General features: G+C 40.9%; 1 protein-coding gene across 1 annotated transcript in view; it reads left to right on the forward strand.

Moving 5' to 3' along the window:
• Nucleotides 1-23,474, forward strand: part of LOC139211184 (receptor-type tyrosine-protein phosphatase gamma-like) — a 367,486-nt gene that overhangs the window by 60,875 nt on the left and 283,137 nt on the right. The gene's annotated exons all lie outside the window — the stretch shown is intronic.

The following is a 23,474-nucleotide window of genomic DNA, read 5'->3' on the forward strand; positions in this document are numbered from 1 at the left end:
TTCTTTTCTCTTCCAGGAGAAAACCTAAAACTCTCCACAGCGAAACTATGGCTCAAAAAGAGCCAACTCCCTCTCTAGGACTCTGAATAGACCTAAAATAAAAACCACAAGGACTAAACAAACTTTGACTTCTGCTAATTTGTCTTATATACTAATAATAATTGTGGTTGCAAAAGCTAGATTTGTTTTGTGACATGTTGAAATAAGCTTGATTGTGTGTTGTGTGGACAGTGAAATTTAAGCCTCCATGAGCTCATGAACAGACGTGTGTGTATGATATTTGCCTCTAATCAGTCTCTTCACTGCTCTTGCATTGAGTGTGAGATGTGAGGTGTTTAGGATTATATGCACACACACACACACACACACACACACACACACATACAGCAGTCGAGCAGCTCATTCAGTGGGCTGACTGATAGGTGGGGTTTCATCACTGACAAAACAGTTCTATCATGAAACTGGGAAAACCAGACTAGAGTTGCTCACACCGTGACTGACAAGGCAGCTTTGATCTAAACTCCTTTTTTAAACGACAGTTTTTATCCATTACCTGAACTCAGTAAAGCCATTCTTTGTCATTCTATGGGGCTAACTGTCTAGACTTCACTGAACAATGATGCCTTTCAGGCAGAATTGTTTCAGAGGTGCTGCATTCAAAATTCAGTGAAAACCACCCACAGTCCTACATTTGCTCACTTGTACCCATGATAACTTTACTTTATATATATAAAATACAATTTAATTACATTTGTGTGAACATGTTTGTTCAGTGCAAGGAAAAAGCTTAAATGATACCTAGTTGTTAAACCCATCCATGCTAGATATCCATGCCATGTGGAAGACTTCTTGTGTGGTCCCAGTTCCTAAGACCTCGCGCCCCAAGGAGCCCAACCACTACAGACCCGTGGCCTTAACCTCTCACCTGATGAAGGCACTTGAGAGGATCATCCTAACCCATCTCCGCCCCCTGGTGAGCCCAAACATGGATCCCCTGCAGTTTGCATATGAGCCTGGAATTGGGGTGGATGACGCGGTCATCTACCTGCTGCAGAGATCCCTGTCTCACCTGGAGGGCACTGGAAGCACTGTGAGGATCACTTTCTTCGATTTCTCCAGTGCTTTCAACACGATTCTACCTCCACTGCTCAGGGTGAAGATGGAGAGAGCGGGGGTCAGTGACCAGCTGGCTGCATGGGTCACTGACTACCTCACGGACAGACCCCAGTATGTGAGACTGCAGGACAGTGTGTCTGATGTGGTGGTCTGCAGCACAGGGGCCCCCCAGGGAATGGTACTTTCACCCCCTGGACTCCATAGAGGTGGTGGGAGAGAGGAGGACCTTGACCAAACTGTCCTCCATCATTGACAACACCTCCCACCCTCTGCATCAAACTGTAGGGGCCTTAAGCAGCTCCTTCAGTGACAGACTGATACACCCTAAATGTAAGAAGGAGCGCTTCCGCAGATCCTTCATTCCGACGGCAGTCAGACTGTATAATGCTGCATTATAGTCTGCTGCACCAACCACAATCACAACCACAACCACCACCTATGCACTTTATTACTATTATTATTACATAAACTCTGCAATAATTCACATCCCATTCCAGCTCACCCTGTTGTTCCTCTGAATATATTATATTATTGCTATTTAATTTTCTATTTCTTTTAACTGTGGGCTTTTGTCTGTCCCCTTTGAGCTGCTGTAACAGCAAACTTTCCCCACTGAGGGATCAATAAACGATATCTAATCTTCCCAGAGGATGAACCCTCTTCTTCTCAGACATGTTCTGAGTTTTCCTTTTAGCCATCTGCAAGCCAAAATGTGAATGTTGGATACAATGCTTCTCACCATTGCACCCCATGACCTACAGACAAGTATCTTAGAATAGCAATAGTATTTCATCTCATCTAGCACTGTCATAATGATGGGTGTGGGATGTGTCCCCTAGAGGCTACTAGGATGGATTTGGGATTTTATCTTATTCTCTTAAGTAGCTCTGTTACACCAGCATGCAACTTCTGAGACTTCTGACATTATTAGACACTGAGGCTATGATTCACAAACTGTGGCACAGGATTGCCAGTGGTGGCTTGTGCGAGCGCACGCACACACACACACACACACACACACACACACACACACACACACACACACACACACACACACACACACACACACACACACACACACAGTTCCACCTCCAAAGCCCCTTCCTTGCCCCATCCACCCCTCATCTCCCTCCATAATTAGATTGGCTGCTCCCAAGAGAAATACATTTGCCAGGTAGCTTTTTTTTTTTTATCTGTCGTTCCAAGGAGTGGCTCCAGCGGCTCTAGTCATTTATTAGCTGGATTCACCTCACCACTCCCACACCTTATCACAAATTGCTGGGAGCAGGTTAACACTAAATGTCTAATTGACAGAATATTTATGCATTTCCACCAGTCAGTCTGGCTGTGAGGGGCTGCTGACTTGTCCAAGAGCCGTGTCGTGGCAAGACGCATCGCCAGGGGCAAAAAAAAAGACAAATTTGTTTTTTCATGCTACAGTGCTTTACTTGAGGTGGAAGGATGTTTTATTTTTTCCCCACAACATCTTCAGATGTTTTCAAAGTGTCTTAGAGAGATATGTCTTAGAGATTCAGAATGTGGAGGCTCATATCACTTTTTCAAATTAAGGCACAGCAACCCAGAAAATCAGTGGGGATATTACTTGTATATTAATGATAAGTAGCTTGGGCTAGAAAATCATTACAGGGCCTGTACAAATCTGGTATCAATATTTATTTCCCTTAAGATCTCAAGTAAATAAGTTCCTTCTATGTGACAACCTACAGCCTGTACCTGATGATCAATGATCTTGTAGTAATTACTGTGGATAAGTTCCTGCACTTGTGTTTATTGGGGTGCCTGTGCATAAGACCAGCCAACTAAAGGGCCTCTCTGAGTGTGTGTAGGACAACCCAGTGCAACCGTTTTCATGCATGGGTGGATTTTTGCTGAGATTGCATATCTTTTTTTTTTTTTTTTCCAGCGACAGTTATTTAGATTCACTTTGGAACTTGCTTAAGTGTTTTTGATTCTTTTCTTTTTTTTGAAGGTCACAAGAGGCTGCAGGTTTCTGTTACTTGTAGATTTTAGTTCAATATTCACCTGGTGCAAATAGGGCTGATGCCTTATTTATAGCTGAAATAAATATAAAGCTCCACTATACACGATGTGATCTTTTTAAACCTCTTGAACACAGATTCTTCCCTTATATTGCCCAGAGATGTAATGCCACCTGGATTCCATTTTGAATTAAAATTTAGAATATATATATGTATATATATATATATATATATAATACTTGTGCACATTTAAAGTCACAAAATGTTCATACTGAACAAATCTGCAAAATAGTCACTGTTCGTTTTTCAACACTGAAATGAGACAGAACATGTCCAGGCCCTTTATGTTTTTGCCAAAATCATTTAGCTGTACAAACACACAAATAATGTAATTCATGAGCAAACAGGGTCATTACTATACATAATCCTGCTCTTTGACCAAAAGAAGTCACAGATAACGGTAGCTGCAACCCTTCCAAGTACATCACCAAGTTTACAGCAACACCTACTAACAAGTATAAATGGACTAATCTTGCATTCTCACCGTATAGAGTGACCAGGCACGTATGAGTAAAACAAGTAAAACATTCAGGGTTAAGACAAACAAAATATTCTACATGTCTTGTGCTTCACTTTATACGTCATTTCACACGTGTTAGAATCCATGAAAACTATTAGATCTCCCTTAGAGTAGAAAAAGAAGGTTCTGGAGCTTTTAACAGTACTTATGTTTGTAATGATGAACGCCACTTGTGGTGAGAGAACAGTGAATAGTAGGAGGTGAAGAGGTAAACCAGTAAGGTGTGCAGTTAGTGTCTGAGCTTTCTGCTGCTTTTCACACACCCTGGCTGAATTGATGCGTGAAAGTTAATTTGTGCCTGTGTGTGTCAAAGATATGCGCTGGAGATATGTTGCATTCACACTCTGGTGGTAAAGAGTGTCTCGGCTCACCCCTGAAAACCGGTTTGGTTGATCTGCATTTTCACGCGCCTCACTTGCATTTACACCTTGAATTAATGCATTTTTATTTTCCACAGCCTGACTGTGATCTGATTACCCAGGACACATGTTATTGTCAGGTGTAAAGAGGGTCAAAAACACCTATTTCTGAACAGATAAACACACACAAACATATATATCCACAAGAGCCAGCCAGCCAGTCTGTGAGCCATCTTTGCCAGCATGGTGTTTGCTTTAAAAACCTTGTCGCCAGCAGATGATTTTCCAGCGAGGGAACAGCGGCTATGTCATTAGCCAGTAGCGGGTGACAGGGTCCATATCCAGAGCTGGATCCATCCCACTATGGTGGGGCACCAGGCTGGGGGGAAGAGGAAGACCCTGGAGGAGGTGTTAATCGAATTTCTCGCTGTCCAGCACTCAAGCGCATCCCCACTGTGAGAGATTATGCCCCGCAAACTCTCATTGCCTGCCAAAAACTCTGTTTATCAGCTCACCGAGGCAATTTCAAATACACCTTCAAAAGCCCCGGCACCGGCAGCAGAAGATGCAGCACAGCATGCTGCATCTTATCCATTGAGGTGTCTTAATCTTATCAGGAGGTGTGCACCCCGGGTCAGTCAGATCTCTATATTTTCCGCCTTCTTTCTCCACAGTCATATACTGTATGTCAGGGTGGGGTCAAGGGAGTGAGAGAGAGGAGAGAGGTGAGAAACAAAAATAGGTGAAACAAGAATACTTGAAGAAAGAAAAAAAACAAAACAGTGGAGTCAAGAAAGAGTAAGACAAGACGGAGTGAGACAGAGATTCAGTGTAGATGAATCATCACACCTGTTCACCTGCCAAATTCAATAGCAGGGCAATGAGAGGGAGACACAGATAGAGTGCCAGGGTTTGACCAGTACATGTGCTTGCCTATAGCCTTCCAGAAGATAAGGGCTTTTTATTAAGAATTGGATTTTGGGTTGTCAGTGTCAACCACCTCTGACAGGATGTATTGATGTTTCCTTCAGTTACAATTAAACAACCGTCTGGATCGTTTTATTAGACACTTAATTTGGAGGTACAAATTATTTTATTGTTCACCCTTGTTTGCAAGTATTTCTTAACCAACTCATCTGACTTTGACTATGACTGTGGGGTAAACAGTCCAAATACTTCATTTATGTTACATAGTAATCTACCAAATATTTGCCCCAGCACAGTTCATTTCCAGATGGCAGTACGTTGCAGTGTGGCAAAAGTTGATTCACTTTCTACTTTTTATGCTCGATAACTCTGGATATGTTTTGCTGGATCCCATTGCATTTGGTCCTCAGCTGTGCCAACACTGGTGTTACTGCACTTAATTAAGGGGGCTATGTTTTTTAAGTCCGAACATGGCCTTTGAGCCTATCCCTATGTTGTGGACACAGAGGGGTGAAGCTGAGCTTGAGTTTCTTGTTTTGACAGAGTAATGGATCTAATTTTGACATGCATCAACACTACAAATACAGATCGATCACGGCATCACAATTTGTCACTGACAAATTGTGGAATTGATGAAAGAAGAAGAAGAAGGGGGAGGGACAGGAAATGATAGGGCTTATGGGACATGTGGTGCCAGTGGCTTTGTAAAATAGAGGCTACTTATCACTGAAACACGGTTTCATGTGTAACTTTTAAAGATTTAAATTACTGGCTCACAATGTCAGTTCATCTTTCCAGAACTCACGTTGGTAACTTTCACTGAAAGGATTGATTTATTGAAATACTTTAAAATACTTTATATTTTGAAATATTTAAGGATATCGTCGTTCCTTTTCATTTCGTGTCATCCATTTGAATCTGAATCTTTGACCACATGGCGCACTGAGAGCTCTGTAATTGCAAGAGTCATAAGAATGTGGGGCCTAAAAAAACGGCGGCCACATGCCAGAAAAGAAGAGGTTGAAAGAAACACTCCATAACAGCTTAAAGAGAAAATAAAAGTTAATTGAACCCTTAAATATCAGCTAGTTGAGCTGTGCTGGACTGTTTTGCACTCTGCAAGACAAAAAAAAATCCATAGTCTCACATCTGAGCATTGGAAATGCATCATGGGAAGGGCAGGGCACATTGGGAAGTCCAGGTGTGTGTGTATATGCCGGGTTATAGGAAAACACTGCACCGAGCCTAATGTAAAGACGAGAAGCAATGATTCACTTATGTTGGACTGTTAATGAAGGGGTTTGTGTGCCTCTGGACTCAAAGGCATATTGGTAGTGGAGGCGTATTGAATCAGCGCTGACCCGCAAGGTTAACTCTTTGGCGAAGGAGAGGAGAGGCAGCATGCCCAGAGGCTATCGATTCACAATCACTCATCTGCTTGGCCTTCCTTATCTTCCACTCCGACACCAGCTCAAGTATGCATTTGATTTTTCTCTCCCTCTTTCCTCTTCCCTCACTTTCTCTTTTTTCTCTCTCCCATTTTCAGCTCCAGGCACAGTTTTACACAGCGTTGCCTTTTTTTAGGCATTTAATAACCCGGTCAATTTTGACGTTTGGATAAAGGCAGTTCTTTTCAACACATTTTATTATAATGCTTCTCTGTAATGCTACAAGGCAGCCGTCTTTCTCTCTGTCCATCCTCAAAATTCCTTTTGTCCAACCGGGAAAACGTAAGCAGCTTAACTTCATATTCACTCCGACTCTCCAATTGAACAGGCGATAATTGCCGGGCGGAAGGTGTCTTACTTGATGCAATAGGTGTTAATCCGTTCACCATCCCAGATGATGCAAGGACAAAGTAACGTTTGTGGGGTTTGATCTACAGCTCTTTGTTCAATACTTCAATGCCCACAACACACACACACACACACACACACACACACACACACACACACACACACTCACTTTCAAACGCAAGAGCAAAACGATGGTGTTTGTCTTTGGCCGTTTTCTTTCTTTTAATGTCCAATTGTCAGCTCTTCTCTTGATTGTTTTTTTTGTTGGTGTTCTGTTTGATCTAGTTCTTCTTTAGCACACGGATTACATTTGGCTTCAGTAACATGTGTTTACGGTGTATAATGATCTGATGCATTTTTTTCTCAAAATGTTTCCACCCTTTTAGAGTTATTTTTTAGTTGCCAGCACTGAAGCAATTAGTTGAAAATAGAAAATTTAAGTAATCAAAATTTTCTTGGTCAAATCTTGGTCAGTCTGGAACATGTCAGTCTTCCTCAGAGTATGGAGATAGCTCAGTTATATCACGTACGTAGTCACATCACGTGACTAACAAGCAAAAACTGAAAGTCTAAACTGATAACATGTCTGCAGTGAAGTTGGATAGTGAGCATGCATGCACCTCCAGTAGCTCTGTATTCAGTTATTTGGTTTATGGGGATATATGAAGAAAATAATGCACCATTGAAAGAGGGGCGGCAATCAGCTAACATCTATGTGCCTGTTTGTTCTCAAAAATGCCAGAAGTTACTTGCAAACCAAAAGTTCCGTACATGGCAGACCTACCTCCAGCAGACTATACAAGTCACCCTGTCGGTGCACTGGAGTGGACTGTATGGACATTTCACCCTTTATGTGATCTCATCACAGAGATGGGGGATTATATTCAAGTGGCTGAGGCAGCTATAATTCATTTTTTATAATAACACTGCATCAAATGATGATGTGACAATGTGAAAGGAGTCGCTTGTAGTCAGACACTTCACCCTAAAGTAAAAAAATACACATTTTGTCTCTTCCCTGTAGTTTGGTGTGAGTTGCCGAGTTTTGGGGATATCAGCTGTAGCGATTTCTGCTTTGTCTCAAATGCCACACAGCTGGATGGCAAAGCACCAAAAATACACTGGAAAAACTCAACAGCAGTGTTTCTAACCACAAATTATGACTCAATTATCAATCACTCAATCAAAGTAAGTCACATATGAAATGCATATTTGGTACAATCATAGTGAAGTGTATCATGTACATATTTTACTGTATTGTCCTTTATTCATATATTGTATGTTCTCATTGCTGAGCACCTGCAATATAAACCAAACAAGGAGTTCATTTTGAAGTGTGTAGTTGGTCTTCTGGCAGTATCCTGGCTATTGTGCTCTTTAATAAATCATTTTTATCAAGTTCATTCCATTTCATTTTGTCATCATCACTCCATTTGCAGTTTTTTTCTCAGCGGTGGGAGAAAATTAAAACCAAGACCTAAATGTAACACTACTTTCCTAAACGATCAGCTGCACCACGACCAAGACAAAACAAACCAAAACAGCATCATAGATCAAGCGGGTGTCGAGTGGAGACATTACTAGTATAGGCTGCTTGGAGGAGATTGCCCTTTCAAAGGCATACTGATTAGATTTGAAAACCTGACAGTTAGACTTTCAACTCCCAATTAAGCCACATTTGTACTGAGTGCAAGGCTTAACTGAGTTGTTTGACTTAACAGTGTCTACTGAATGACTGCACAATAATGTTTGCCTAATTAAAGCAGCCACTTAACCACAGGAGCTCTGAAAAAACACAACCGCCAGTCCTAATAGGGTACATTCACTCTGAAAAGCTTGTGCTTTGTGTAACATCCGCCATATTGTCACTTTCTTGAATGCAGCCCAGTGCACATTAGCTCATGAAGCTTTTATGTGCCTCAATTGCTCCAATGGGAGATTCTGAAGTAGAGACACCTGGCGAAGGCTGCAGAGTACCGTAAACACCAGACAATGGACACAGGGTGCTGGGGCTGTTTCTGACGGTTTCTGTGCCCAGAGCAAGACGACTACTGCCCCCAGCCCCAACCTCCAAAAAATAATGCACATTTGGCATTATGCTTTAGTTTAAATGCCAAATACCCAGGGCTATAGCTACCATTGAGGACACTGAGGTCATGTCTGCAGTAATTTGTCTAGAAATTTGTGAGTTTTACCAACCTTAGGGGAGTAACATTCTACATTAGTTTAGTCTCACTTTTAGGCAGACAAAAAGTAAAAAAAAAATCAAATAGACAGTAATCCTGGCAGTGTCATTCATGGTAGGAATAGGATAGACAGCTCTATCTATCTGTCTATCTATGGAGCTATGCTAAGTAATGTTACTGTTACTTAGCATAGCTCAACGTTAATGTTAGTAGTCTGTCAGAGCTATGACGAGGTGGAAGCGTCAGCAGCCACTAGATAACCTCAGAGGTGTGGAGGTGTGTGTCTGGGTTTTTAATATGTAAAAGTTGCATGTTAAAATGGGGGTTGACTTATTGATTAACTTAAGCTATCCTGACCTTTGCATAATCAGACCTTGACAAAATAACACGAAAACACAAAATCACACTTGTTTAAAATCTACATCAGACACCAATTTGCAACCATGTTGGCATTTATGTGGCTGGTGGTTTTCTGTGTGATCATCTAGTTTGTCTGCCCTTAGAAACTGTCCTGAGTGCATACAATGTCCACATGGTGCTCCAAAAAAAGGGCAAAACAGTGCTTTGGGCTACATTTGCATGAGGGTGCAGCCCTGACAACATGTCAGTGCACCAAATGCATTGACATTTTACACGGGCTGTTGCTGGACAATAAAAAGCCTGAGGGATGAACATGTATCTGTGAATATTGAAATGTCACATGAGAAGACAGGGAGTTATTAAGAGAAAAGGGCCATTTCAGAGAGCACGACAGAGCAGCAGATGCCTTTTGTCTCCTCTCAGATTCTGCAAAGCGACATCTGTTATGGATTGTTTCATACGCGATGACCTTCAAGCCTACTTAGTAAAAAGAAGGAAAGAGATAAAGAAGAGTGCGTCTCATCTCTCTTTCCTTGCCCCTCATTGCACAAGATGGGCTCTGAGATTTTTTTTCTGTCCCTTTTTCACGGGAAGGTGATGCCCACAAATCATCCCTGCCATCCTACACCAATCAGCTAGAACATTACTAAAGATCACCCACAGTTCCCTGCTGTGAATACTTATGGGGAGGATAGGTGCTTTCCGGTTTAAGTTCTGTAGGCCCACGCTTTACTCCATCAGGCTGTCATTTAAGTGGTTGCTGAAGGTGAAGCCTTTTCATCGGCAGGAGTGCAGCATCATATACAGAAAGCAGAAATGGAAGAAAACATGGGTGCACACTACTACTGCACCCACTACTACTACTACTGAGACTAACATCTTGTGCAAGTCTGTAGACATTTGTATTACATTAATTCAGTGACTGATTTCATCAACTGTTTTGTTTTATTGTATAGGAATGATGCTTGAGCATTTGATTCTCATACACCAAACCATTGCAGAAGGCAAAATTTTGAAAAAAGTCTGTTGAATGATGAATTTAAAGGTTCTCTACACGTCACTGACAACACATTTGTTTTTGTCTGAAATGCTGCGATATTGTGTAAAGAACCTTTAGATTCACTCCCCAGTTTTGTTTTGGCCCCAAAAGAATGATTTGAAACAATGAAACATAACTGTGTAATAATTCAGAATGGGTCTCAGTAATGATAAAAACCATAAAAGAAAAGAAATCAAATCAAGCGGAAATGTCCATTTGTTGTCCTGCTGGTTTTTCCTCAGGGTGTGACATACTTTGCATATATTTGTTTCTACAGCTTTCATCAAGTTAGTTTTTTCCTTAAGTAAATATTGAATTTTTTTTTTGGTATGAAATTGTGTCAAAGTCTTAATTACTTCTATCGATTTTGGAAGTGAACTCTGTATCAAATGTTCTTGCAGCAAGAAATAACCCCCCTTCTACTAACTTACTTATCTTTAACCATATTTTTAAAATTAGTCTTATAAGAGAAGGAATAATAATCATCATAAAAGGTGGAATTCATAAACTCAATACAGTTTTCCTGCCACAAGTTTACTTGATCTGGGATAGCCAGAAGCTTGCTGTGGCTAATGCTAGGTGATGGATTCTTCTCTTCAGCTGTTACTGCTGTTCTACATTCCAGCATATTATATATTATATTGTTTCCATTCCACTCACTCTCTGTCAGGTCTGTCTGGAGAAAAGCAATTTCCATCTGCCTTTATCCTGTAATCACCTTTTGTGACCATAGTGACCTATGTTGGGCAAAAGTTATACAGTTGTATACTGTAACTGTACTACAGCTGCCACATGAGACATGCTGATGAAACCAAAAAAAACTGTAAGTGTTGGCAGTGTTTGCAGCAACAGTTTGTTCCTCCGTTTTGTTTTCCCCAAAATGCTAAATAATATTGTATGAACTTAATTTCTCAGAGATTCTTTCAGAGATATTTGTCTTTTTGCATGTACTTAAGTTTCTACAACATGTAACGCTATCATTACATAGTGACATGACACAAGACACAGACTGTATGAACATAGAAGTTTATGCAAGTCTTTATGTAAAATGCAGGCAGCAGATGGTAACACCTACTTTGGCCTGACGTGGGACTGATATGACCTTCACTGCAAAAAAAAAAAACCCAACAACAAACAAACAAACAATCACTTACTCTTATCACGGTGGCATACACTGGGTGGGTGCAGGTGGAGGTGGTTGGGGACACTTGGACAGCTTTGGGTGGGACAGGACAATGAAGGAGTGCATTAACAGCTTCTGTCTTGTGTCCCAGCAGAGGTGTCAGCTTTGTGGCATTGTGTTTAGCCCCCTGGTAGCGTGACCTTGTCTCACTGAACAGTGGCTATTAATTAGCCAAGTGTGTGTGTGTGTTTCTGGGAGAGTGGGGGTAGGTGACGGTTAATAGGTGGGTGGCTGGAGGGGAAGAGGGTGTGAGTGGCATCGGTTCACAGCCAGCCAGCCAGCCAGCCAGCCTGCCTGCCTGCCTGCCTGCCTGCCTGCCTGCCTGGCTGGCTGACTGTCTATATGCGATCAATGAGCTGGAGAAAGGTGAGAAGGAAGGGCGGGAAGCGCGGATGGTGCTTTGGAGGCAAGGCGTGTCTGCGAGGGCATTTTCCATGACATTAAAGAGCTCTTTGAGCTATATGTTGCAGCCACGCTTCCTCCTTCTCCCCTATCCTCCTCGCACCATGTTGCCTCCCAGTGTTTCTGCTCTATAGATGATGATGTACCTTGTTGGGCTCCATAGCTCCTCTGTGTGTGTGTGTGTGTGTTTGTGTGTTGCGTGTGTGTGTATGTGTGTGTCTGTATGCTACTGTCTTTCTCTGCCCTTGGCCAAGACTCCACAAAACATGAAGTCATGCTGGGCAGGCTCCATGAGCGAGTGATTTCTCTCTGGTTTGCTCTGATCGACGTCCAGCCAGCCACAAAAGCACTGTGCCTCCCCCACCCCCTCTCCCTCTCCCCCACCCACAGCTTCCTCTTTCACTCCCTCCCCAACCACCCTTGATCAGGACTCTTCTATCTTTCTTACTTTCACCTTCCTTTCTCCTGCTGCATAGTCATGTTATTCCTCCTAATTTTCTGTCCATCCAAAACCTCATCATAAAAACCCTTCCATTTTAATTAAATTAGAATTGTAGATTCATGGTTCACAGGAGATGGTTAATAGGCTTGGTGACCTTATGACCTTTCCCCGCTTATGTCACAATTATTTATTTTTTTTTATTTTTATTTTGTGTACATATGTTAGTGAACTGCAGTTGTCAAATCAATGTTAAAGGTGTGGCCATCTCATCAGTTAGGAAGGAGTAATGAAAGTATTCTCATCTTTTGTTCCAAAGTACAACTTCGCTTGAGTATTTCCATCATATGTTACAACATACATTACTACATTGATTATACTGCTCTCCTTGTATGTGCATGAGTATACAATTCAGCAGTTAGCCAAATCATTCAAATGAATATGGGAGCCAGGATTTAGCGTCCAAGCTCCTGGTGCTTTATTTGGCAGCACCCTCATATTCAATGTGTGAAGGAGTGAAGCTAAAGAAAACAAACAACAGGATAACGAGGAACATGTACAATCAAATTATACATCATAGTTTGAAGTCCATATAGCTGATATGTGTAAGACGCGGCGGCTGTGGCTCAGAGGAAGAGTGGGTCGTCCATCAGTTGGAAGGTTGATGGAAGTCAGCATGTCAAAGTGTCCTTGGGCAAGATACTGAAGCCCGACGTGCTCATGAAGCATAGCTTCAGTTTGTGAATTTGTGTGAAAGAATAGTCATAACCCATGTCATGTAAAAGCACCTTGAGTAAATGGTCTGTATTTGTATAGCACCTTTCTAGTTATTTCAACTACTCAAAGCGCTTTACATGACATCCTCATTCACCCATTCACACACCATTCATACAGGAGGAATGTAATTTGGAGGAGACTATTCTTTCATACTCATTCAAGTTGGGGTTCAGTGTCTTGCCCAAGGACACTTGGCCCATAGGAGCTGGGGATCGAACCCCGACCTTCTGATTGAGGGACAGCCCACTCTACCACTGAGCCACAGCCGCCCAAAAGTCAAAATGACTAGAGAGGCATTGTACAAATACAGACCATTTACCATTTACTATCCAGATTTTATTCTATGAATTGGGATTAACTGATACTCACATGCTTTTGAAGGCATAAACAAAAGAACAATTACAGCAGATGAAAAATGAGACCATTCAGCAAAAATAAAGATGCCTGTATAAACTAAGATGGCCGTCTTCCCATTTCGGGTCAAAGTGCATTTTCAAGGGAAAATACAACTAAGTACCAAAAGGAGGTGCTAATACACCAAACCTGCAGGTGGAGCATTGATCTTACAGTTCTAGTTACTAGTTGCCTGTTACAATATTGCACACAAAACCTATGACTAAAATGATGTTTAGAATACATTTAGTAGCAGTTGTAGTTCAAATTGGCTCCAACTCAAGTAGCTACAACATTAAAATGATGCTTACATGTAAGTAATAATTATCCAAATAAAATAATACTGACAAGAGCCGTTTTTTTCTGCTTTTACACTGATGAGCATTGGAAAATGTAGTGTGGAGTTTGAATCAAGAGCAGCACAGGCAATCGCTGCCAAAATGTAGCATGTAATGTATGCATTCAATTTTTCAAATTGATCATGCAGTTAACATTTTAGTTTTGATAGCATATATACATCCATGACATCCATTGAATATTATATCCATGATATCCATTAAAATGTTAATGTTCTATTCATTTTTAACCATAAATGATTCATTTGAGAGTATGAATTCAGTCACTTGAGAGCCCAAATGACTAAATTACCAATTTACCAACCCCTCTCACTGTGCTCTGTACTTTCCCATTGGGCTGGGATTTTAATATTATCATTCTCTGACTTTCAGTGGATTTGTCTTTAGATTTACAGTATGATCATATTATGGTATTGCCTTACAAAATTCTGTTGTCCAACTGATGACTTTTAGAACGTTGAAATCTCAAGGGCGCTGCTAGTGGACCTTTCAATTTTTAGTTTGGTTTTATTGCAGACCCTATCCCTTATGTCAACTCTCACCCCCATCATCCCCACAACCTCACACATGGAAAGGCTTTCATTCCTCTCAGTTTTCAGTGCCAGGGTATCTGGTCAGCCACCAGCAGTCTGCAGGACCACCATTACCCCCCGCCCGCCTCCCTGCCAGCTTGCTGTACCACGACAGCTGCTACGATAAAGCAGCACCCCTCGTCCAGAGAGCAGCTCCACACGGGAGGTGGAGTTAAGGCTTTGCATTAGTGTGTGTGTGTGTGTGTGTGTGTGTGTGTAGTAGTAGATGTCCTTCAGCACTAAGAGCATTGGAGGGAGATGTAAAGAATGCTAATGAAGTGAATCACCAGAGTAAGGACTGACTTGGCCAGCCCTGGCATACATACACTGTATCTGTTTGTGTGTGTGTGTGTGTGTGTGTGTGCGCGCGCATGTGTGCTTTCCCATGCATTTGAACTCCCTGATGTTCACTCTCTCTGTAGTCAAGTGAAGAGAGAGCAAGTGAGAAGTGGGCGAGCCAAGGTTAAGCACAGGAACACAGTGATGGGCTGTGCATTTTAATTTAGGCTTGAGCAAACACTCTGCAATTCCCCTAAATGGCCCCCTGTGATGGATGACAGGAACCAGTGTTGTCTATTTTTCTTCTCAAGAGGAACTTTTGTGCAAGAGGCAGTGTGTCTGGACACAAAAGGCCAGGCCAGCCAAAGTCCCCGCTCCTTTAAGCTTTATTGACTCCTGGCACCACACGCCGAGGGAGAGTGTTAGAGAGAAAATGAGTTACCTTGGTACACATCTCCAATGCATCTGCTATGCACATTGAGTGTGTGTATAAACGTTTGTGTGGATGTGTGTTTGCACTGTGTTAGTAAAAAGAACCTGTCCACCAAAGCTCCCAACTGTACACCTGCACAGGCAAGATTTCACATTTTAAAAACAACTCTGCTGACCCAGCTGCCCCATCTTTACCAACTTTGTTTGTATTGTTCAAATAGACAGACATTTTTCATAAATTCCCTGGAAGACTCTAAATCTGTCAGGCTGAATTTTAGGGAAATGTGAAAAAAAGAAATGATCCACAAAAACATCCAAGATTCTTTAATATTTCAAATGTATAGAATAGTGCAACCAAAAGATATATAATGTCACTCGGGCTGTGTCTGAATCACTTAATCGTTCCCTATGTAACACACACAGTCGTGAGCAGTACATGTGTCCGCATTTTGCACCATTACAGACAATTAGACTGTTACAAAGGCAAAGGATTTTTTTGGTTATTGGTTTTTGGTTACCCCCTACTATTAGCCTTTTTGTTGCACCGAAGCCAAAATAACATTAACATTAACGTTACATATAATCAGCAGTTTATCATCAAGTGAAACCAGATACCAACTGTTCCATTTCAATCACCTCAGTCATGTTTAATATCGACATTGTTTTCACATGACAAACTACTTACACAGTATGTAGCCGAATTGCCTCTTTCAGAGCTAAGATATATTTTACATAACTTATGTTATTATTTCTGGTGCATTTTTGAGTGAGCAGTATTTTAACATTGTGACTTTATATATATATGTTTCATAAACTGGTCAAATGTTATTTATGTGAAGTCTTGATCTACTGTAAACTGAAAGATGTAAAGGAGTGAAAAGTACAGTTTGTCTGTTTGAAATGTACTGAAGTCGGAAGCATTTTTGTTTGTAAAAGATCATTGATTTCTTTTTTCAGAGCAGACAGCTTGAGGGAAGAAAGTGTCAACTTTTTCCTTCTCTCTGCCTTCATGAGGGCATTTTCCTTTAATGTGTGTACAATGAGAACAGTCTGACTCCATAGTGCTATAAACCGCTGGGCGACAGCTGAGTCTGACTAGTGGCTCCTCGACTTCACAGGGGACTTGTAGTGGGAGCAATAATCCCACAACCTGTGCTCTGCTCTGAGATGCTGCACAGCTCAACGAGCCTCTGTGGTGGTGTTAGACATTTTAATATGTCTGATGAAGAAAAAGAAGATGTGGGCACTGTGTGATATACACGGTGGCATATATTTTTATGACTTACTGAATAGTGTCCATAGCATTGAGCATTAAACGTGTAGGTACTGAAAGTTGGCTCTGAGGCTTGGTAACAAATCTTTTTTCAACTTTTAGCTTGTAATTTGATCTGAGATTCGATCTCAATTGATTATTTTTCTCATTTTATGCTGTGTTTTATCCTTATTTAAGTGCTTGTTTCTGTTAAAATCAGCAATCACTGGTGCATTTGACAAATTTGACTTGTTATAGATGCAGCCACTGATTTTGTGATTGTGTCCAGTGTCTGAAAGCTCAGAATGTCCTCCCAACTCAGAGATGATGTTTCCGAACTCAACTTTGAGGTTGTATTGGGTTTCAAGACATCAACAATTAATGTAAAGTGATGTATCAAAATGCTGACACTGTCAGTCTGACAGTTAAAGGTTTGAGTGTCGGTGACTATTTAAAACATTTGCAAAAGGATGGTACATATTTCCATAGAAATGGACTGAATGTCCTATATATGTACCATGTATTGATGCAGATGCGCTCTGACCGAGGGGGCAGTTGTGAGGGTAGAGGGGCAGAGGCACTGGAGGTGGATGGGGATGGATTGAAAGAAAAATGAAGTTTCTATGTAGGCCTACTGGGCTGGTTTAAGTAGAAAACAGTAGATGTTACTTTTTAATGAAAGGGAGTCCATATTTCCATCTTCAGTGTCATATAACATAAAAACAATATTATTAAATGGAATACATTAATTGTGTCTATGTGTGTGTGATCACATGCTTGATGTTGCAGTAAAAGGTCGCAAGAAAGATTTTTGTTATAATTATCAATCAATCAGTCAATCAATCAATCTTTATTTATATAGCCCCAATTCACAACAGCGTTATCTCAAGACGCTTTACATAAAGAGCAGGTCTAGACCAAACATTCTTGAGAAATTTAGGTTGTGGCCAAACGTGTCTGATGAAATTTGAATCATGTATCAGGACACCTAACATAGTTTCTGTTTTTGAAAAAAACAACAACCCAGAAACGTTCAAAGCAGTTTCAAGCAGTAAAACACATACTGACGGCAGAAACAGATGATGACTCCTTTCTATTAACTAAAACTATTTTTGTTTTTGCTGTTGTGAAGCATTATAAATGTGATTTCCATTAGTAAGAGGACACTAAGCAGGACTTTGTCTCCTCTGAAGCTGTCCGAGAATATTCTGCTTTGTTTAGACAATGTCACATTCAAGATGTCTCATTGTTTCTCATTGAACAGCTTGTCCTGTCATTGTCTTTATCTGTGTCTTCTCAATCCATGTCTCCTCTTAAAGTGATAACTATCAGTGGAATGATAATGAAAGGTCGTCCTTATCATGAACAAGCTTTCTACTTTTGGCATAGACCTTGTGGTTACAATGTTCAAACCTTCGAGTCATAACAGCAGTTCGCTCTTTTGCTGGTTCTCTTTTTTTTGAGCTCAAAAGTGACACAGCACACAACAACATGTGAAAAGACTGAATATCAAACTTTCAACACTCTCCTCGATGCTTATTCTCTTTGTTTTACCAGAGCAGTCTTTGTGGGGAGGAGAATCAGCTAAATGCCCATAATGTTGACATTTATACATACATACAGTAATATATCTTTCAATGGTAAATATTTTTCCCCTGAGAACATCAAAGCTTTCCTCCCTCCTCTTCCTTTTCCTATTTTCCCCCCTCAGCCCAACAGTAGGCCTCTGTTCATCTTTCTTCCTCTCATCCTCTAATGCTGCCTGGTTGCCATGCAGTGGGCTGTCCATCAGTGACCCGGTAACTGTTGCTAGGAGAGGAGTGTAATTTATATCTTTGGTGCTTAATTCCTCTCCTATTTATGCGGTCGCCTCACTCCATATTCCTCTTCTTCCAGTTTCTCCTTCACCCCCTCTCTGGCTCTCTTTAAGCTCATCTCTCTGCTTTTATCCGCATCTTATCCTCCTCCTCCCATTCTCATCTGTCATTCCTCTCCTTCCTCATCTCCTTCAATGTCCTTCACCTCTGTTTTCAATCCTCCCATTGTGTCTTTTCGCTGTCACCGACTTAAACATTGTTATTCTTGTGGTAGAAGACCATAGGAGAGGCCCCCTCCCTAAAATAGATTCAGTTTGAGTCTGTCTGCTCGCCTTAATAGGGCATCAGCTCTGGATAAATAAAGCCTGTTAAATGGCCGGACACGTCTGAACGGCCAGACCACGATGTAATGGAGATGGGAGAAGGGTTGGCGATTGAAAGGGGGAGCTCCCTGGGGTTCAGAGGAGAATAAAAAGAGAGGAGGGAGACATGAGGAAGAAGAGAAGAAGGCAATATACTAAAAAAAAAAACCTAACCCTTTGAGTATATATGTTTTTAAAATCTTTTTTTAAACAAAATGAAAAATCTACTTATGGGGTAAAATTCAATGTTCGAGCCAATGTTTTTCAAAGGGTCAACTAAGAACTGTAGTCCTGCATATAGTTTTGAGTTTGTTTGCCTATGATATATCAGTCTCTATGATTTCTCACTTATCTTTGACACCGTGACACTGTCACTTGTCTATATATATGCTTGCTTGTATCAGGCACATCTGATGCAACTAATCAAGGACCTCATTAGTTGCAGCAGGTGTGCTTGAGATAGAACACATCAAATACCCAGACTGGCGAGGACTTTGTTCACAGTGATGCTTCTTTGCATGTTAAAAATATGGGTACTGTACAAAAAGTTAACAGAGTAGATCACAGCCTTGCAAGGGAAGCAAGGAAAAGGATACAAGGCTATACAAGGATGTTCCTAGAGATATTGTTGGAAGCGTAGTTTGCAAGTTCAAAGCTAAAGGAACACTGGCTACACTACCTGGACATGGCAGAAAGAGGAAGCTATCATCAGCTGCCACCAGATTTCTGAGGAGGCTACAAAAGACTTGCAGCAAGACTTGGCGGCAGCAGGCACTGAGGTTTCAGTTTCTACAGTAAGGCACAGACTAAACACTGAAGGCCTCCATGCCCGAACTCCAAGATGTACACCACTATGACCCAAAAGCACAAGACAAGTAAATTTCTCAAAACCATAATAAATAAGCCACAGAAGTTTTGGAATTCTGTTCTGTGGTGCAATGAAACTGGAACTTTTCAGGTATAATGATCAGCAGAATATCCGGAGAAAGCCGAAGCTTGGGCATCATTGGATCTTCCAACAGGACAATGATCCCAAGCATATCTCATAGTCCACCAAGGCTTCGCTTCAGAAAAAGTCCTAGATACTAGAGTAGCTGTCACAGTTGCCTGACTTTAACATCTAAATCATTTAAAATCTCTGGTGGCATTTAAAGAGGGTGGTTGCAGCATGCAAATCCAAGAATATTAGAGAGAGCTGGAAGCTATTCCTCAGAACCTGGTATCTGGCTACGTATGTGTCACATTTGCAGCAGGTCACAACAGCAAAAGGGTGCTCTACTAAGTACTAAAGGTGCTTCTCAAGAAGGGGTTGAATAATTTTGAGACTGCAGCAGTCATCAAAAGTGGCACATTTTTTGGATTTGGAGAAACCACCTGTAATATTAGTTGTGTTGAGCTATTTCCATTGTTTTTGTTTGAGTTGTTCATTGAATGCAGCTGAAAGTTTTTAAATTCTGCCAATACACCTATCTTGCAATGGGGGTTTAATCATTTTGAGTGCAGTTGTGTGTATATAAATATATAGTGCCATTCAATAGTTTTGAAACATCTTCTCATTCAATGGTTTTTCTTTATTTTTTATCATTTTCTACATTGTAGATTAATATTGAAGATTGGAATCATGTTAAAAGAATATGTTTTATATTTTAGTCAAAGTAGACATCTTTTGCTTTGACAGCTTTGCACACACTCAGCATTTTGTCAATCTGCTTCATGAGGTAGTCACCTTGAATGGTTTTGCAGTCTCGAAGGAGTTCCAAGACATGCTGAGCACTTGTTGGCTATTTTTCCTTCACTCTGTGATCCAACTCATCCCAAACCATCTCAACTTGGTTTAGGGCAGGTGATTGTGGAGGCCAGGTCTTCTGACATAGCACTACATCACTTCCCTTCTTGGAGAGTGAGTTTGGGGTCCTGTTGAAAAACAAATGATGGTCCCACTTAAGTGCAAACCAGATGGGATGGCATGCCACTGCAGAATGCGGTGGTAGCCATACTGGTTAAGTGTCCCTCGAATTTTTAGTAGATCACCAGCAAAGCACCCCCACACCATCACACCTCCTCCTGCCTCACGGTGGGAACCACACATTTCTGCATCTCACAAAGATATGGTGGGTGGAACCAAATATCTCAAATTTTGGTCTCAAATCAAACCAAAGAACAGATTTCTGCTGGTAATGTCCATTCTTTGTGTTTCTTGGCCCAAGTAATTGTCGTCTTGTTGTTGTTCTTCCTCAGTAGTGGCTTCTTTGCAGCAGTTCGGTCATGAAGGCCTAATTCAAGCTGTTCTCCTCTGAACAGTTGATGTTTAGATTTGTCTGCTAATTTAACTCTGAAGCATTTATATGGGTTCTAATCTGAGGTGCTGTTAATTTACTTTCTGAGGCTGCTAACTCCAATGAACTTATCCTCTGCAGCAGATGTAACTCTTGGTCTTCCTTGCCTGGGGCAGTCCCCATGAGTGCCAGTTTCATCAGAACATTTGTTGGTTTTCGCGACTACACTTGAGGATACATTCAAAGTTGTTGGAATTTTCTGAACTGACTGACCTTCATGTCTTAAAGTAATGGACTGTTGTTTCTTTTTACTTAGTTGAGTGGTTCTTGCCATAATATGGATTAGAACAGTAGTTGGATAGGGCTATTCACTGTACACCTGTTTACCAACCCTGGGCTGTACAATAAACTGTACGATAAACATACAATTCTTGGACATTATAATGCACTAATCTGCTGATGCTCCTGCTGAAATCTGTGGCTGTCAAGACATGATTGAAGGACACTGCACTCAGAGACTTTGGAGAGGTCAGGTGATGGAGGGAGAGGCAGGATACTAAAGGCAGCAGCAAAAGACAAATTGATGAAAAGCCACTGAGTGAAAGACAAGGAAGAAAAAGAGGGTAGGGAAAGACGATGTGTTTGGCGAGGATGGAGGGGGTTAGGGCGGGGTCCGTGCATAATTACATTTTCTGTTCTGAGCAGTATTGGAAATCAATAATGTAATTCATAGAAAAGCCATAGAGCTGCCTCCCATTGGCATTCACAGACATGAACCATGCGTACATCCCAAAGAATTAAAACAAGAAGAGAGGGGAGGATGGGGAGGAGAGAGGGGGGGGTAGTAGTGTCTGTCATTGAAACAAAGACTCACTCTTTGTTCATCCTGAGACTTTATATCGCCTCTACAATGCCTAGAAAAAAGCTGGAGACATTGTGTTTCCATTACAACATGATTGACGTTTCAGGCTTGCCTGGTGTCTATATGGAGACAGCTCGATCTGTCCCCACTCGTCATTGTGGGGTCAGATGTTAAATAGCAGTTCCTCCTTTAGATGCTGCCACAGTGTGCATAGTGCGCTAAGGTGACATTCTCCATTGACACTCTTCCAGACATCCCCCACCCCAAGTGGCAGTCTTGAATCTAGTCTTGAACTTTTGAGCTGGGAGGGTAGACCAACACAGTGGTCTACCCGCACTAGCCGCACTCTTTAGTACTAAGTTAGTAGTTACTGCAGTGACCATAGTGCAACATGAATGAAATGGCCTGATATGTCTGAATGGCAAGACCACAATGATTTATTTTTTTGTTTATGTGTTTTTTTGCTTATTTGTTGTTCTTTCCATTGGTTGAAATGACTTCGTTGTTGCCCACTTTGATGGATGAATGTGTTAATATATGAGTCTCTGTAACAGTAAACCAAATTTTGTATAATTTGGCTGTGTAACAAGATCTCAGCAATGACACTGATGGGTTAAGGCCCAAGGAAAACTTGAGATGTCTTTGTAGACACTGGTCTGTATCAGTGCTGGAAAGTAATTAAGTAACTTTGCTTTAGTATTGTACTTCAGAGCAAATTTGAGGCTCCTGCTCAGGTTCTTCCCTAAAAGAACTTACAGGATTGTCATTGAGTGTACTGCAACGTATACCTTAGGCATAGTGTGCATACATTGCAAAAAAATCTAATTGAATACAATGTAAAGAAGTAGTTTGAACTTGCTTGAGTGCCATAGAATTTCCCCACATTGTACCTCAAAGTAAAATCTAAAAAACAATGTAGACTGGTACTGTGTTCTGGCTGAGACTTGTAAGCCATGCTATGAATGGAAAATTAAAGGTGGCCTTCTGCAGGTCTACAAGAAACCAGTCATTTCCTTTTAGCATGATTTTTATCCTGTGAAAGATCTTTAAAAGGCCAAATCACAGAGCACAGTGGAGCCATTAGGAGAGAAGCTGTCAGAAATACTGTCCTCAACTTTAAAGAAGCCAAGCGTTCTATCTCTGCCTTTTCTTTAGCAGGGATCAAAAAGGTCTCACTGCCCAAGAGGAGGAGATTTAAAGTTTCACACATTAAACCGGGAGGGATTTTTGATTTTCCCATTTGAATATTCTACTTCAAAATGAAATGCATATGAAATTATATTCTAAGAAACACTGCTTAGCTGTAATATTTCAGACTGTGGAAAGAGATTTTATGTTTTTGAAAGGTTTGAACCTCAAGCCATTTACAGGTATCTGGTCTATGCAGCTGCCAAGATTACTATGTTTTATACCAATGAAAATACAGTAAAACCCTCTAAACCTAACAAAGGCTCTTTTATATATATATATATATATATATATATATATATATATATATATATATATATATATATATATATATATAAATGGGACATGATAAGGTAACATCCAGTTTAATAAAAACAACAAATATCGTTGCCTTGTCTCCAGGACGGGAAGGGTGCTGATCTTAATCATTTGGACGCAGTCTCAAGAGCAACAAAAGGATATATGCATAAAAAAAATATATGAGTAAATGAGTAGTATGGTCAAAATAGACAGTGACTATT

This window comes from Pempheris klunzingeri, chromosome 2, assembly GCF_042242105.1.
Source record: "Pempheris klunzingeri isolate RE-2024b chromosome 2, fPemKlu1.hap1, whole genome shotgun sequence".
NCBI classification, from domain to species: Eukaryota; Metazoa; Chordata; class Actinopteri; order Acropomatiformes; family Pempheridae; genus Pempheris; species Pempheris klunzingeri.